Genomic DNA, 18,145 nt, shown 5'->3' on the forward strand with positions numbered 1-18,145 from the left:
AACAGACATGGTAAAATTCTTTACAAAATGGTAAAATTAATAAAACACATAGTAGATTTCATTCATGTCACAAAGTTGTTAGAACTTCTAAACTGTAAATGACAAATACATGGATCTTGACAACGGCAATAAAGAAAACACTCTCCTACTCCCTAACATTGACGGTAGTTTCTTTAGGGTTAGGGGTAGGGTTAGGTTTAGGGGTAGGATTAGGTTTAGGGTTAGGGTTAATTTCGCTTCCGTGAACCGGATGTATCTCCCACTCCGACCGGTCCTACGAGAAACCAGTGCATGCAAAAGGTTCCGAGGTATGTATTGCATGTAAACAAACCGGCATTGGGGGGAATACACACGCTATCTCGCCTGCAGTCGGAATGGAAGGGGTTTGATGCAAATTAGCGACAGTCGGCGTTAAGGGGTTATATCCAGCTCATTTAAATAGCTCACAGTTAACGTCACTTAACATTGTATGTGGCATTTTTTCTTTTGCATGGTGCAAATGTTCCACCAAAACAAGTTCCTTCTTGAGTCCATTTTGCACAGCCACCATGTTTGCGACCGGAGCTTAGCGCCGCCCAAGACGATTGTGATTGGTTTTAAGAAATGTACAACTCAGCAGCGTGAAAACACTATCAGTGTTTGTGTGTGTGTGTGTGTGTGTGTGTGTGTGTGTGTGTGTGTGTGTGTGTGTGTTTTAATTGCCGTAATGCTTCTTCATTACAAGCTACAGTGGAGGGACTCCTGCCAGTGTGGTAGGAGGTGGTTGGCGTCAGGATCAGTATGATCACAGATACCATGCTCACTTTGCTTGTTAATCACTACCAATCAAAAAAACATCAGTCACACGTACAATTACGTGAGCATAAACATGCAGTCACAGTTCCACATGTAACATGAGGAATAGAACATCTAGAATGAAATTCTTCTGGCTCACATTTCAGTAAAATGCTTTATACTGGATTTTATACAATTCAGCGTGTCGGATTGGCTCACTTGCGATCACTGAAAATTCCTCATACCCTCATCAATGCTAAAATATGTGTAATTTGTAATTAGACTATAAGGTTATAAAGACATCAAACACTAAGGCCTCCTGCACACTGCCTGCGTGGCGTGAGCGTGGCGTGAGCGTGGCGTGAGCGTGGCGTGAGCGTGGCGTGAGCGTGGCGTTTCTGTTGCGTGTCAGTTGCGTGGCGGCTGCGTGGAGTTTTCTATGTCTTTACACACCAGAAACATGTCTGACGTGGCGCGGCTGCTGCTAGCCTTGCCTGTACACATGTATGTTTCCCATTAATAAATATATACTGATTTGATTACAGTATTGACGGCAAAATAGGCTACAGAATATTTCGTTCTTTTTTTAAATTACATTTATATCTGCATTTATGTCAAAACCTAGAGACTTTCAAACATCAAAATGTCATTTATTAAACGTATTCGTGTCAAAATGACATATAGACATCTTTTCCTATCTATTTTGCCTGGAAATGCTTCCAACACGCTTGCGTGTCGCGTGAAAAAAAAAAAAAATATGCGTCGGTTCTATTTCGAGCATACACACGTTTTCGGCGCGACTCGAGCCGCGCCTGAGACAGGCAGTGTGCAAGCTCTAACCTGTTAACCTGGGAGCCGAAATAAAAACGGACACGCCACGCAGCTGACACGCTTACGCCACACAGGCAGTGTGCAGGAGCCCTAAGGTCTATGTTGTGAAAGCAAAGCCCTGGGAGTGGATCTGTGGCGACAGGATGATAATATTTCTGTGATAATACATCTCGGAGTCAACAATGACATGTGGATAGCAAAACAGAAATGGGCACAGGAGGTCAGAGTAGCAGAACAAAACACACACAGGAAGCAAGAAAAATGACATTTGGCCATAAAGGCTATCTGGACCTAAAGGGTGTGTGATAGGAACATAAGGTCATTGTCCTTTGGCTTTCTGAGGTCAGATGGATGAGTGCGTAGTATGTGTATGATGTAAACCTCTGCTTTGGTATCATAACAAGACACAAACCATTTAGTATGAACAAAATAATCCATATATTGAAAAAAAGCATTTCTTCACATATGTGTTCCCTTAAATCGGCAGTGTTGGGAAGGATACTACAGAATACAGAATACATGCCCACAAATGTAATTTGTAACGTATTCCGTTACGTTACTCAATCTGAGTAACGTATTCTGAATACTTGGATTACTTCAGGATTACTTCCACATTGAATTGCGTTTTATAAGTGTAGGAATGCGGCTATCACATCCAGCTTACTAAACAGGCCTATAATGGTGTGTTCTTTTTATTCCAACTAGCTGAATGTGTACCTGAACAAGCAGATAGATTATTGTATTGGTAGTCCTGAACTGCATACTACAAAAATCTAACCGCAGTCTAAGCTACCACAAGCTAATTTTAGCTAACGTTAGTTAGCATGTCAAACGGGGCTAGTCAGTCTTTAAACGGCTCTGGAGCTAGTAAATCAGCACCTAGGAGAATGTAAGTCGCACGTCAATGTTAAAATAGCAAGGTGACCAGTAAAACTACAGCAGACGACTAGCCTTGGCTAATTAACAAAATAACTTACTTTAAGATCCTTCTTCAGGTTGGAGGTGGAGTAATTTGGAGCTGAAAGGAGGCTGGTTGCTGGCAAGCAGAGGCTGCACGGCACAGTTAGCTGTATTTCATTCTCCCTGTTCGTTCTTTAATGTGAAATGCTGTTTGAATTTCCAAGATAGAAACTTATTGCTGCCCTGGCTCTGTCGTGCCGGTTCCGACTCTTGTGACTGATCACGCAAATAGCTATTTTTTTCTATTTCATATCGGGGCTTCTGGAAAATGCATTAAGTTGCCTTAATTTATTCAGAGTGAATAAACTCGTGAAAAGTATTGTCATGTAATCCATTGATTTTAACAATGTAACTGTATTCTAAATACCAACTATTTAAATTGTAACTGTAACGGAATACAGTTACTCATAATTTGTATTCTGAATACGTAACGCCGTTACATGTATTCCGTTACTCCCCAACACTGTAAATCTGCATCTGCATCTCAAATATAAGTCATCAGTGATTCACATCAGCCCTAAAAAGGTGGGTAAACTGACTTTGTGCATGCTTGACTTTGTAATTATGGTGCATGTCTGGATTCATAATTCAACGGGGAGTTCTTCAGTGATGATGTCCTTACCCAGACAAAAGCACAGATGAGGGGGAGAAGTTTTCTTCAGAGCCGTCCCTATAACTAACCCCCCCCACCCAGCCGTCCACACAATTACACAGCCCTCTCCCTTTTTTGATTTATTCCCTTCTCCCTACAGTACAGCGTCTCTTTCATCTTTCATCTTTCTTTCATCTTTCTCTCACCCCTTGCCTTAATTCTGTTGTCAACTGCCTCTCTTTCACAGCAGACGCTGTCTCATTGCAGGGTTTCTCCCCCCTCCATCATCTTTCCGGATCCTCCGTTTCACTCCTCCTCTCTAGATGCCTCTCCCTACTGTCAGCCCCTCACCCACTCTTACTTTTCTATCTGGCTCCTTCTTCGATCTTCTTTCTCTACAGGGGGCTCAAGGCTGCCAGTCTGTCTTGCTTGTGAGTGCACACACATACACACATGGCCAAGCATGAATGCTTAACACACACACACATACACATGCGCGTGCACACACACACACACACACACACACCTCCCCAGGGTGCGTTGGACATGACTCTGTCCTGCTGTGGTACCGATCTGCTCACCAAGGTGAGGGGGCATCTGTCCATGTGTTATCACCCTGCCCACTCAGCTGCGAGGGTGAAGTTCTGGTTATCTGGCAACCCACTGTTGACCTGGGATGCCAGTTTGGGTGTGGTCATATGAGAGATTAAGTTTATAATTTGTAATGCAAAAAAACGAATAAACCAATAATTCTCAGCAATGGGTTATAATCATAGAAGATTTTTACCAGGATCACCGTGTTAGTTTGGCATTTGAGCATGCTAATCAGGAATAGAGATGGGAATGTAATTAGTTTTGCAGGTATTTACTCATTAACCAAAATATTGGACAATTTTAAATTTACAGACAAGAAGATGGTGTTATAAAAAAGATAAGGCATCTCCAACGTTATTACAATCCATGCTAAGAAGAATATGAATGTGTACCACGTTATGGCTATCCATCCAATTGTTAGTAGAAATAGTCACTGAAAACCAAAAATTTCAACCTCAGAAATTTGTCTTTGATAGGGCAAGCTCAAATGACAAAAATACATTTAAGAACATAAATATACAAATAGAAACCCAGACTGTACAAACGTGCAAAATGTAAAAACAGTGCAAGAAGAAGACTGTGAATGGCTGTTCAGTGTGGTGAGGGCAGTGGGGGGTGAAGGATTTTTTTCTTGCATTGGGAAATTCATCCTCTTGTGATCATGAATGCATGTTCAAAGTTTCACAGTAATCCATCTGTTGAGATCCAATAGCTGTTGAGATATTTCAGTCAGGACCTGGAAGTGGTTGACCGATTGACACACCAACATTGCATTCCCTATAGGCTAAAAACTGTCCATAATAGCTCAATGGGTTTTGGGAAAATTGTGGTTGTCCATGCAATGGGAGGAGGTCCAGAGAAGGTTGGTCTGAATTGTCTATGAAAAAAAGAGAGAAAGCTACCAACAAAAATCTGCACTTTTCGGAAGGTCACAAACTTCAGCTCATCAGTTCCCATATACCTTCAAGTAGAGCAAATTGCCACATTCAGTATTAAATCAAGAATGTGACTCACCAGTTAAACTTTATCCTGCACTGCACAACAAATGTGGTGAAAGAGTTAGCAAGGATTAACATGGCTGAATATCACCACTTGTTTGCATTTAGGCAAATCTGCATCATAGGAATTCATAGCTTCATAGTTTTTAGTTTGACTGAGTTCTGACTCTGAAAAGATGTGATGCAACATTTGGGCAAACTGTCAATAGAAATAAATATTACTGCAGAAATGTGGATGCTGTTTGTATCAGTTTATAGCGCCTTGTCTGTTCATTAGGGGTGGGAGAAAAATATCATGGCATGGCAATATATCGTTGTCCTCGTGCGATATGAGAATTGAAATTCTGGTGCCAAACATCAATATCCTAGCGTCGCTACTTCATGGCTCCTCGAGGTGGTGCTCAACACAAGAATGTGGGGAACTTGAACATAAGTTAACTAGCCGAAGAGCAAGAGGATTTCAACGGGATGGCAGACAGATGCCCCAGCCATGCTTAAGTCCAAAGTCTGGACCCTTTTCACAGGCATTTTGTATTCACAGTCAGATCAATATCGGGATGTATCATTGTAGGATTGTCTCGCAAAATATTGATTATTGCAGAATTGTTGCATTGTGATATTATTGGAATCGTGAGCCGTGTATCGAATCATGAGGTACTATGTAATTCCCACCCCTACTGTTATATCAGTATAATGTATTTGTTTACATCCCTTGTAAATAAGATAGTAAATAACATTTATCCTGAATAATCAAACCCTGAAAGACTACCCTAAAGCCAAAAGAATGCATTTATTCAACATGAGTTTATGCCTCGTTATCTTAAAACGCCCTCCTTCTAATACCACATGATGTGCTGACAGCCTCCTCCCATCTGAAAGGTGCGAACGTAGCCGTGAAGGCAGTGTTTAAGTGTGTGTGTGTGTGTGTGTGTGTGTGTGTGTGAGTGTGTCAGCCTAGAAATCTAGACGCACCCTAGCGGCAGCAAATGTAATTTGCAGGGGGTCTAGCAACTCTCCGTTGGCTTGCGAGCTGGAAGAACCAAACTCTAGCCGGGCCAATCACATCGTGTATAGAGTCGGTGGGCGGGCTTAACATAATGACGGCAGAGTTACGACGGTTCCGCGTCAATTCCCTGCTACTTGAAAACAAAGATGATGGCTGCTGCTGGCAAACAGCGGTCTTTTGAATCGGCCTTGGCCGCTACTCTGGAAGACTTGGAGTTAAGCTTTTCTTTGAGAAAAGAATAAAGAGCGGCACTGAAGTTATTCTTAAAAAAAGGAAGATGTGTTCGGAGTTTGCCGACCGGATACGTTTAATCCGTCAACTAGCATTGCTCTGGTTGGTTGTAGCGCTATCCTGTTACGTGCAGAGGGAATTTGAAAGACAACCGTTTATCCCGCCCCTCGGATTGAGCCCTGTCAATGGTGAGTTCCCAGACCCAACATCCTGATGTGGGTCTGGCTTGTCAGGCTATGTGTGTGTCTTATTTCTGACAGGTTTTGTCTTCCCAATACGCAGCGTGCTGTAAAAGCTGTACACAAAGCGAAACAGGCTCTGTTGAAATCACCCCGGCCAATGAAAAGACATTTAAGCCTTCACAAAGCTGCTTTAGTGTTTGTTCAAGTGCTCCCAATCACACCTCATTAGGGATGACTGATTGCCTCTTGTTTATTGTCTCGAGGATAATAACTCTCAAATTATCAAGGACTTAAATTGAACTCAAATTCAATACTTAATTTATCCAATCATTCACTATGAACCATTCAAAATCATCGCTTGCAGGGTTTTTTTCTTCATTCCCCATCTCCCACCAAACTCAACTGTTTTTGCAGCCTTTACTTTCATTATTATCTTTTTGTTCAGGCACCACTTAGGACGCCACTCACTGATTATGGCCACTCAGTTTCCATAGTGATGCTGAAATGAATTACGGTCATAAATGGGAAAGAGGAGAGAAGGAGGCAAAGTATGGCACTTTAGTCCCACTCTGCCCTGTGCTCACTTTTGCCACACTCCACCTGCCTTCAAGGAATTAGCCCGCAGAACCTTTTCTGCATGTACATACGTTACCAATACTCTTGTGCCTTAAAAAATAAAAAAAGCGCTGGAGGTATTTAGTTGAAATTATGAGGGATAAATGACTGAAACATGGTGTAGACATCCACTTGTTAGAGTGTCTTGATGGATGTACCCATTTGATCTAAACAAAAAGGAACATGGTTTACAAATCGTTAGGACCATGTTTGAACTTTCCAGCCTCTCGTCGTTCTTGTAACAATGCAATAAAGGCCTATTAAAGTAATTCTGCTGTGAGCCCTCTAGAAATTTCAGTAACTGTAATATTTGCAAAAGAGATTTTAGCCTCTTCTAAAGGTTATTTCAAGACATTTGCAAGTAACAAGGCTATCTGTATTGTTGGGAAATACAAAAAAAATACTTGGTTTTGTCATTTTTGTGTTGCAGTGCATTTCAAACAGTCTTCTTCAGGACTATCTAAAAAGGTTACTCGTGAAAAAACCATGGACATAGTTAACATTTCAACCACAATGGGCTTTTTAATCTTAAAATTGTCATTTCCGTGTAGTGTCGGAAATCTCCAGTGTCATGTTTCCTCATCATAGCTGGGTTTGGACCTCTAAATATATCAAACTGGCCATTTTTGGGGAGTATTTCAGTATTACTGTATTGTTCACTTTACAGAATGCAATTTATGCTTTAGTATCCAAAATATTAGTTGTTGGCTACATAAAACTGATAATTTATGAAATCAAGGTTTTTATTGTTAGTTTTTTTACTTATTCTGATTATGTTGATGGTACTGGTGTTTTATTTTACAGTAAATAAACACAAATCTACCAGCCCGTTTGTTGGTAGATAACCCAACCATTCATAAGACACGGATTTCTTTGGCCTTTACTCTGGTTTAAAACAAAAGCCTCTAACATTACCATTCCAAGCAACTCTCAATTGGCATTTGTTTTTAATATTTAATTAGGCTATTACTCATAGTTACTTAATGACCTTTTACCCTTTTCACTTCTGCTAAATTTAAGAACAGTCAGAGGACTTGACTCACATTACTGTAGGCTATTGGTGGTCCCATCTCCACCAACAATGAGTAAATGGGAAGTTGAGTCACATGTCCGCCCCTGTTTTGGGTGTCAATCGGCCACTCGGGTTACTTATGCACAGAGCAGTCATGCTGCAGTGCAGTGTCAGGTTGCACAGGGATGATTTCACCACATCAGTGGAGAGTTTTATAGCGCTGGGAGCAGAAGTGGGAGCGGGATGGTTGGGCGAATGAGGGACGAGGATGGTTTGGATTCGAGGGAAGGGAAAGGTTGGATGACTAATGAGGATCCGGGATTGGGGGGTTTGGGTGTGACATATGGTAGTGGGGTGACTTCCTCAGCTGGACATATTTGACCACCAGCTCTCCTACTGAGAGCAAACCCAGTGTGTGTGTGTGTGTGTGTGTGTGTGTGTGTGTGTGTGTGTGTGTGTGTGTGTGTGTGTGTGTGTGTGTGTGTGTGTGTGTGTGTGTGTGTGTGTGTGTGTGTGTGTTTGGTTTGTGTGCTCATGCACCGTGAAAAATGCTCCCATCTGCAATCCACATTTCTATTGTAGGGGCAGATAAAGGTCACACCAGGACTATTGCCTCTATATGTGTGTGTGTGTGTGTGTGTGTGTGTGTGTGTGTGTGTGTTTTCCCCCTTTGTCCCCATTTTGACAGAGCAGGTAGCGGAGGTAAAGCACTCACTAGCTCATCATTGCAGTCTCTACAAAACACAGCTCATGCCACGAGACCTTGAAAAGTAGCCTTCTGTGAGCGTGAATGCTGAACGATGACAGCGCAGAGTGAATCTGATGTCTGTTTCTTCCTATTTTACAGCACGCTGGAGCGAGAGAAAAAGAAAAAGGGGGGAAAAGCTCTGGAGATGTCTATTTTCTCCGCTTTCATGTGGCCAAAGCATGTGAGAGAACTGAAACAAAGGGAGGTCAGCAGTAAAAAGAATTGATAGAACAAGGACAGATAAAACAAAAAGGAGGGAGGGAAAAAAATGACGTAAAAAAAAAAAAAAAAAAAAAACTGAGAACGTGTTTGTGCACCTGCTGTGTGGAACGAGCTGAGAGAGGGATTCAAATATGGACCGAGTGAAAAGATTGCTCATACCAAGACACACTTCTGCTTTGTGATCTTGATCTAGGCTAGCCTCTTCCCTTTGTTTGTCTTCCTTTGTGTCCTTGTAGTTTGGTTTCTGTGTCCACGTCACCCTCCTGTGATTATTGTGACACAACGCAGTCCAGATGGACGAGCATCGCTCATCTCTCTTGTGTCTGTTGTTGTACGTCTGTTGCCGCCGCACGTGTGGGTAGAGGAACATGTGTGCTCCCTTATATCCGTGTGTGTGTGTGTGTGTGTTTGTGTGTGTGTGTGTGTGCGTATGTGTGAGCAATCTCTCTGTTTATATGCATAGGTGTGAATGTTTTTTAAAGGGTTGGGATCACGCTTAATTACACTGATGCATGTGTTCCCAGTAATTCATTCCATATTTGATTGTCTGTAACCACAGCAGTGCTTCACATTTATTATATTCAACTGTACATTATTACATATATTCCATAAGGGCTGAAAAATAAAATCTAGTTTTAAAGCTTACCGGGAAGTGTTTGTCCACATTCAAAGTTTGAGGTCAAAAGAAACATTTAGTCATGCATCAAGCTCTATATCACTATGCAATACTATACTACACTAACTTGACATTCTTGAATAAAGGCCTTGGGGCCTTTATTTACATCAACTAAAGAGAACCAGGCTTTTATTTGTGAAAGACTGCTATAATTGGCAGGCCTTTATTTCAAATTTTTCAGTTTTATAATTAAATTTGCTCCTGCCCTGCAGTACCTCTCCCGACTATCCCCCTCACCTGAGCAACTAAAGGCTCAGACACACTAACCGGACGGCCGACCGTCGGCAGAAGAGGCAGTCGGACTGATCAGTCGGCTCCCCGAGGTCAAAAAAGTGCCTCGGAACACACCGAAGCGACGCCGACTTCAGCGTATGTTCTGCGCGAGACGTAATACGTCTCCATAACAGCAGGCGGCGCTAATGTGTATTGTCGCCCAAAAAATGAAAACCGGAAATGACAACATTTTAAGCGAGAAATAGGCCATGCAGTTGCTGAATCTGTTTGTTTTTTTGATCGACAAAGGTCAGTTTGAAAGATTTTCGTCAGATTTTGAGAGGCGTTCGTCACGCTCATCCCGCTTGTCAAGTGTTTTAACATAAGTGCACTGATTCGCTAGTCAAGGACTAGCACCAATCAGATTGGTCATTGAGTCCGACTGCCCGCTGGCCGATTCAACAAGTCAAATCGGCCCAAATTAAAGCCGACAGCTCCTTGGACGGACGACGGCACGGAACACACCGAACACACCGAACAGACTCGAGTCCCCGACCTCGCCAGACTGTCCGACAGCCGATTATCGGGTTGGTGTGTCAACGCCTTAAACTGCATACGTCTTGAGGGAAACATATTTTGTCCCGGATTACCTTTGTTTTTGACGTTTAATCGGGGAGAAAATACGTTTCTCTAAAATGTAATTGGGAATACAGTTTAGTTGTATGGAAACGTCATCAGCCTCCCAGTTTGGCTCATTCCCTGCCAGATCGTCTAGTGTGCATCCGCCAAGCTTTCCAGCCATCTGATTATCTGTCTGCCTGACCCTTTTGAACTTTAGATTCCCCTGCCTGCCTCGTGTTGGAGTTGTTCGCCTGTTAGGCTTGTTCTCCAGGTTTTGACCCTTGCCTGCCTATCGACCTAAGTAAACTGAACTTTCACTGATTGCTCTCCGTGTCGTGCTTTTGGGTTCTTGTCTGCGTTTCGTCCTGAGCCTTTACAGGTTCAGTGAAATATGATAAAACATCATTACTCTTTTGCATGGTCGTATTTACAGTCAAGTACACGAGTCAGCAGTTCTTGAACTAGGTGTGAGGAGGCCAAAACAAAACAATCTGACGTGCTAGTATTTTAGGACAGGACAGTGTGAGGTCATAAATCAGATGACTTATAGAAACATGGACGTGATGAAAAGGACTACTGACTGGCTTCTTTTCAAAAATAAAAGTAACATACGGTACATTACAACAATACTCTTATAATTTCTGTATTTTATTTTATTGTCTTGAAAAAAAAAAATATCACTTCATGTTGCAAGTTTTCAACCGCACAACCCTGCCTTTGGAGCAGTGCCGTTGTTAGTGTTCAGTTCCTCTGTTGCAGAATCTAATCATTTCGTCCAGGCTTACTGACAAAAGAGTCTGCTGTCCACTGCATGATCATGTCTGTTCATGGCCAACTTCACGTGTCAGTCAGTGAATGTTTGACCCAGTTCCAATTTTACAGTTGAGTGAGCCAAGATTTAAATAGCAGATTTATTGAACACAATGTTGTTAATGTTATTTATTTGAGACAGCAAAGAAAGCTAAGAAAACCAAGTTAGCCTTAGTTCAGTTGATCTTTAAGTACGTGATATTTGGCTTGTGCTTTCAGACTTATGTTCCTGGAGCCCGGCAGTCGTTTCAGTGTTGTTTTTGCTTGTTAAACCAGTCTTAAAATATTAATGCAGCAGCTCTAATTACAAAAATCAATAATTTGAAAATTCTGGAGTATGGTGTGTGGCCTGGATCACAGGGTGAGAAAAGGAAATATATTAAATAAAGTGTCCGTCTTTGATTTACCTCTGTCTGTCTCTCTCTCTGTCTCTCTCTCTCTCTCTCTCTCTCTCTCTCGTTCCTCTTCTTGTGGCTCACTCTCCCTCGCTCTCCTTTACTTTGCCAGTTCAAAGTGAATCCTAAGAACCATGCCTCAGCAGTGTCTATCTGGGTTTGTTTGATCTCTGTCGCACACACACACACACACACACACACACACACACACACACACACACACACACACACACACACACACACACACACACACACACACACACACACACACACTTTAACTTTAACTCATGGCCAAATATCCACCAGCTGAAGCAGACACCACTCAGAAGTACACACATCCACTCACTAACTTACAAAGGCACACACAGTACATTATTCATAGAGAGCAGAAAACACAGATATTACATTATTCATAGTTTGATGTGTCATTATGTAAGGCTCTCTATCTGTCTTTCTCCCATTCTCTTTTTGTGTGCACACGTCTGCTGTTTTGCTTGTGCCTTGTCTTGTCCATGTGTCAGCCCATGTGACCCACCAAGCCCTCCACCTCGTGCCTTTCTGTTGCTCATACAGAGCTCATAAGAGCTTCATCACAATGCATCTGAATTGGCTTTGAGTCTGGGCGCAGTGTGCCGTGCGTTAACGTGCCGAGCACGTGGACTGATGATGTCGTCCTTTGCTCGGCTATAATGCATGCGTGTGTTTGTGCGTCGGCAAATTCATTAAACAGGAAGTTGGCCTCATAATTAATTTCCTGTCTTAACGTCAGGAAGATGGATGAGGATGATTAGGTGCAACAGAGACAAATGCAACAAAGCAGATACCGGAGAATTTGGACTCATTTTGCGAAATTGCCTTCAGTAGATGGATCACTGTGTGGACTTTTTCAGTTGATAAAAAAGTTGTTTTCTATATAAAATGTGCTTGTTTTATAGTGAGTACAACAAGCAAATGCTATGTACCATGAAATCATGCAAATGTAAAAAGAAATGTACACATTCCCATGTGGGATGTTATTTAAAGGCTGCTATTGCATAACATGTGGCACATACTGTAGGAAGGATGTGACACCATGTGCTCACAGTACGCATGACTGCCAGTGTGTGTCATTTTGCCTATAAACTAAATCGTGTGCACACTGAATGTTAACGCCAGTGTGCTTTGAGTTACTGTATTTAGGTTTGACTCTCATCATATTAACCCCCGCATTGCACAGTTTAGCCTTTCTATTCAAATCTGCTGGTGATCCTTACATGCAAACATGCACACAAACACTATAATATGGGCACAAACATAACCACCTGTGTTTGCATACAGTATGCATGGCTGCAATGTTCACTGACAAACACAGCAAAAACGCACATGGCCAAACACATGCACAACACATGAAATACCAAATGTTTCAACAGTTCCAACAGTACTAGTAAACCAGTACAAAACGCTAGCCCCATATACAGTGAAATGATGCTTTGTGTGTTTTTATGTGTTCATCACTACGAGCAACCCTTTTCAAATTACACACACTTATTTCATCCACTGTCAATATAAAAACATTGAAACAGTTCCATTGTTGGTACCAGGTCATTTGTTAGTGATATTAAAGCTATAGTGCGTAGTTTCTGTCTCCCCCGTGAGGAATTCTAAGTAATGACGACAACGCTGTCGGCGCGTCCAACTTATTTGACAATGGCTTGAATGTGACGGACGTTCATTATTATAAAAAAAAGTTGCGCACTATAGCTTTATCATTGTTCGCAATGCACCATATACATTGAATGAATTAATGAATATGGTTGAATGAAAGGAAGAGTTGTCCACGTGGAGCTGCAAATATAATGCATTTACTAAATTAGCATTAAGTAGGGTGCAGCTGCTTTGATGCAGGCATTTATGTATTACTCTTATCTCCACGTCGGGCATAGCAGAGTTTTCTTAACAACTTCTATATGATATAAATGTGGCATATTGTGTGTCCAACTAGATACTTAGCACAGGAGAGTTTGCGGCACACGACCACGGTAAATTAATGAACTGGTAGAAGACCAAGACTCAGCGCCACTCAGCTAAGGAAACTACACACACTGAACTACACAGGTTACAGAATGAGGTGAATGAATGAGCCAAGTCAAGCACACACTTCACACATGCATTTGATTCAATTGTGCTGAGGCTATGAATGCAACAAAGGGCACTCATGTCACACCATCTTGTGTCCCCAGTCCATAAAAGTGCTCTTAGGGTTTTCTTGCTGCCACTGTGAGCTTGCATATCTGATTATGAAAGGCATTTTTAATAACAGAAAACAACACACTCAAACTGATGAAATACTGCCTGAATGTCAGCCAAACAGTTTGTAACAGATAATGGTGGGGATGCACACATACACAGGACACAGGGGCTGCACAGCACCCCACCTCTTCCTCATCACTCTCCCTTCTCCTCCTCCTTTTCCACCTCTTCTACCCTATCCTGTCTTTCCTCCTGTTTGTCCTGTGACACATGCAGCCATGCAGAGCATTCTGTTGTGTAGGCAGAACTGCAGAGACTCACATCTTCCCTTTCCTTTTTTAGGTCTCTCCATCCAACTCCCCTCCCATGTAATCTGGAGCTGAGCTGGCCTCCTCTGCAAAACACAACTTGTGCTAAGAGCCTGCAATCTGACTTTGATGATTAGCTTTTTGTGTGTGAACTAAATGTGCATTGAGATGTGTGTTATTTGCATCATCTCCACACCTCTCTTTCTTTCTGTCTTACTTTCTTTCTTTCTTTCTTTCTTTCTTTCTTTCTTTCTTTCTTTCATTCTTTCCTTCTTACTTTCTGACTTTGCATATCACTTAAAGGACACAGATATATAAAAAATTATGTTTTATATTGAGTGAAAAATTCTGTTTTATATTGAGTCTGCATATGAATTGATCGTTCGCTAAACCTCTCCCCCCAAACATCTATTATCCAATAATAGCTGAGCAACTGTAAATGGCACGGCAGGTTTGTCAAGCCTTAGATTTTTGCACATGCCAAAGTGGTGTGCATGTGTATGGATAAGAGCGATAGTTGGTATGCCAACAAATTCTCAATCCCAGCGCGCCAAAAAGGGACCCTCGTTCAGGTGCATTTGGCATTTGTAACTGACGCAAAATGTCTCCTTTAGCGTCTAACTTTTTGACGCCCTGGGTCGGCGTCACTTTTTTACACAACTTTTAGTATAACCTCTGTTTTGCTTGTCCAATAAGCTAATCAGTAAACTAGCTATGCAATACAATAACAATGCTGTGCCTTTACTTCTGTGTCTCTCCTGAACACTGCTCTGTTGCCAGCTCACCTGGCTCTGGGCCGGGCCTGAAAACCTCCTCCTCCCAGGGGCCCGAAGCTCAAGATCTGTCCATCAGGAAGGAGCCTAACCCTGGGGCTGAGATCGGCAGGGCTGCAGCTAGTTAGTATCCTCTGAGGAGATTCCTAGTCTTGCGGGCCAGTCGATAATAGAGGCAAGCCCCGGCTGCGCCACCAGGTTCACATGCTGCTTCGTGTCCTGAGAAAATGAGGCAGGGAAGAGAGGGACAGGGAGAGCGCGGGAGGACATAATTGAGTCATTAGTCCTTTTTCTGTAAGTGTCAGAGCATGGTGGACATGAGAGACACGGATCACTAGCAGAGAGAGAAAAACACAGAGAGGTAGGTGGGAATGTGTCCACGATGAGGCAGTGTTGCAAACAATTAATGGAAACTTGTACTTTCTGACTCTAGATGCGTATGGTTACCATGGCAACCACAGAGTGACATATTGCTTTATTCTGTTTTTCACACATCCACACAATAAAGGACCTAATCATGAAGAAAAAAAACACACAACAAAAAAAGCCGAGATGTTGCCCAGGTGGAGCCAGCAGGGTGGCACAGGAGCCCCTGGAGAGATGGGAGAGATAGATGGTTGCGGCGTGATCTAAATGGACAGAGATGGAGAGATGTTCAGGGACTTGAGGAGGAAAGGGAGTAGACAAAGGAGCCAAGGAATGAAAATCTTTCCCACCTTGAGCTCTGCTGACAGCCAGGGCTGGGTAAAGGGCACTGAAATGAATGAAGGAGGAGGGAGAAGCCCTAGACATGGGGGAAGGTAGAGCAGGAGAAGACAGAAAGAGGGTTCATGATCCATCTTCTAGAACCTGACATCAGATCAATACTCGCTGAACCACGGCAAAGCGCCCACATCTCTCTCTTTTCCCTGCTCTCTCTCTCTCTACCTCGATCTCTTGGCCTCATTCATCTCCCCCTTCTATCTTCGTCTTTTCCCTCGTGCTGGGGGCCTATGACCTCCCTTACATCATTCCCGACAAACAGACAGACAGACAGGCTGCCATCCCTTATCTTACACAGGTTTTTGAAGGCTGATACTTCTGTCAATATTGCTACACTAAAATTGCAGGTACCGTATCTGGTTCTTTGCTGCATTCAAAAACTTTGGGGAAAAAAAAACATTTTAATGTTCAGTGCTCAGAATCGTATACCATCACTGGAAAAAGCTTCTGAAACAGCTGAGACTGTTCTTAATAGTCTTGGCTGTCAGCATCATGTCAAGGCAATGCAGAACTGCACAAATAATGGCTTTTTATGAATTAAAATAAAATGAAGAAAATATTGTTATCTGTGTGTCTTATAAATGTGTAGCTACTGCGAATGCTAGCCTATATGGCTGTGTCCACAAGCATTCACTATTCATTGGATTGCCGGTTCAAGTCCCCATACAGACCAAGTAGTGAGCTGGTAGCTGGAGAGGTGCCAGTGCTTCCTGGGCACTGCCACCGAACCCCCAAACTGCCTCAGTGGTGCAGTAGCCTACTACGGCTGACCCTATGCTATGATGTAAAGAGAAACATTTCAATTGGCATGTGTGAATTAAAATTTTTTTTAAATAATGTGAGCTTTAATATACCCTATATACTTGTAGGGGCCTACAAAAATACAGCTAAATAAAAAAGTGTTTATTTCATACAGCTAAATTCATGAACAATGGGCGTTTTATTTCATACCTGGATTAATTCAATAAATACATTTCCCATAAACCTTTTGTTTTGACGTGAATTGTAATGTATTTTCTGACTGGGTAATCTAAGCCAATCAGAGATCACTATGTTGGAAAGTAGGAAAATCTAGAAAGTCTGAGACGACATGTAGTTCACATGGATGTATTGGTAGTTCACCTTAGTACTTTAGAGAGAGAAACAAGTTTATTGTCAGGTGACTGATGTTTGTAGCAAGGCAGCTTTATTTTATTTATATAGCACATTATAGCATAGTAGCATAGACTGTTACAGTCTATGGTTTGTAGACTAAAGTACTTTTAAAGTAGTGACACAAGTATCATTTTGCAGCCGAAACGTCGTGTGCAACTTGCAGTTTTGTAACATGTTACCGCATAGCTTTAAGTGAAGTAGCCTACAGCCAGGTTAGCCGCATTTGTTGTTTTCACCAGCTTTGGAAAAGTGTTAAAACATGGACGTTTAAAAGCTAGCACCGTCGGGAGGGACCGTCAGCTGTAAACGCCAGCCGTAGCTTTCACCGGGAGAACCGGGAGAGGCGAAGACTACGCGCTGGAGGACAGTGTTCATTAGCCGCTGTGGCTACTGCCTTGTAAGGAAGGACTCCGCGGCCTTTGTTGCCTGCTGAACCTCGCCTGTAGCTGTCTCATGAGCCCAGCACGGTGACTCCACTCAGCTGTTATATTACGTGAGTAACAGAGGTGTTTCTATCAGACACTGTGTCTTAGTTCATGAAGGTATCTGAGGTTTTATTTCTTCATATTATAATAATAATAATAATAATAATAATAATAATGTATACGTTATTAATCCCACAAGGGGAAATTACAACGTTTTTGTGCACCAATGTAAGGGCCACAACGGTTAAAAACCAAGCACTTGTTAATATTCTGAACATTTAAAAAGGTCGAACTGATCAAAACCACAGTTCTAATTGTATTGACTGGTAATGTTGTTGAAAAATAATTCAAAGTAAAGTGAACTGTGTAATATTTGATAAGCACCTGAAGCACTGGTTTAACTCTGGTGTGTTTTTGTGAGAAAGGAAGGAGTTATTTTATCTTTTAAAGGGTAAAAGTCTACCAGAGTTTCATATTTAAGTGAAAAGGATTAAAGGACATTTGCTTAAAACTATTCTTTAAGGCATTTTCAAGTGCATTAGGCACTGGTTTTTAAGTTTTTGATACTGTAAAGCAACACTAAATATATTTATGTGTAACATAAAGTGATATCTCGAAGAAGAAACACAATGAGACAACATATTCGAATACAATACCGTAAGAGAAACCAGAGTAGTGAAATAAATGTATTTTTGTTATACATTTTACTTGGCTGTCCTGAACATTTTATTTGACTAAGGTTTGTAGACACTTTCACTTGTTTCTGGGGAAATATATATATATATATATATATAGCTTGTAGTGTGTGAGTTAAGTAGTTCCACAGTGGAGGCACAAAATTACTTTTAATTTTTTAGTTACTTATGTCTATAATCACATCAACTGGTACAGGGAGATGTAGTCCATTCACCATCAACTACTAATCACTCAGGATCCTGTTCAGTAAAATATTAGTAACCTAATCTAGTATTATACGATTCAGAAAATGTTACGATTCAATTCAATATCGATTT

General features: G+C 41.8%; 1 protein-coding gene across 1 annotated transcript in view; it reads left to right on the plus strand.

The window, feature by feature from the left end:
* The first annotated feature begins 16,629 nt into the window (after positions 1-16,629).
* The window catches only part of irx1b (iroquois homeobox 1b), a 64,886-nt gene continuing 63,370 nt past the window's right edge, over positions 16,630-18,145 (plus strand). Inside the window, exon 1 of the mRNA XM_028598453.1 lies at positions 16,630-17,200. The gene's annotated coding sequence lies outside the window, so the exon portion shown is untranslated. The remainder of the gene's footprint in view (positions 17,201-18,145) is intronic.

The sequence above is a fragment of the Perca flavescens genome, chromosome 14 (genome assembly GCF_004354835.1).
Source record: "Perca flavescens isolate YP-PL-M2 chromosome 14, PFLA_1.0, whole genome shotgun sequence".
In the NCBI taxonomy this organism is placed as follows: domain Eukaryota; kingdom Metazoa; phylum Chordata; class Actinopteri; order Perciformes; family Percidae; genus Perca; species Perca flavescens.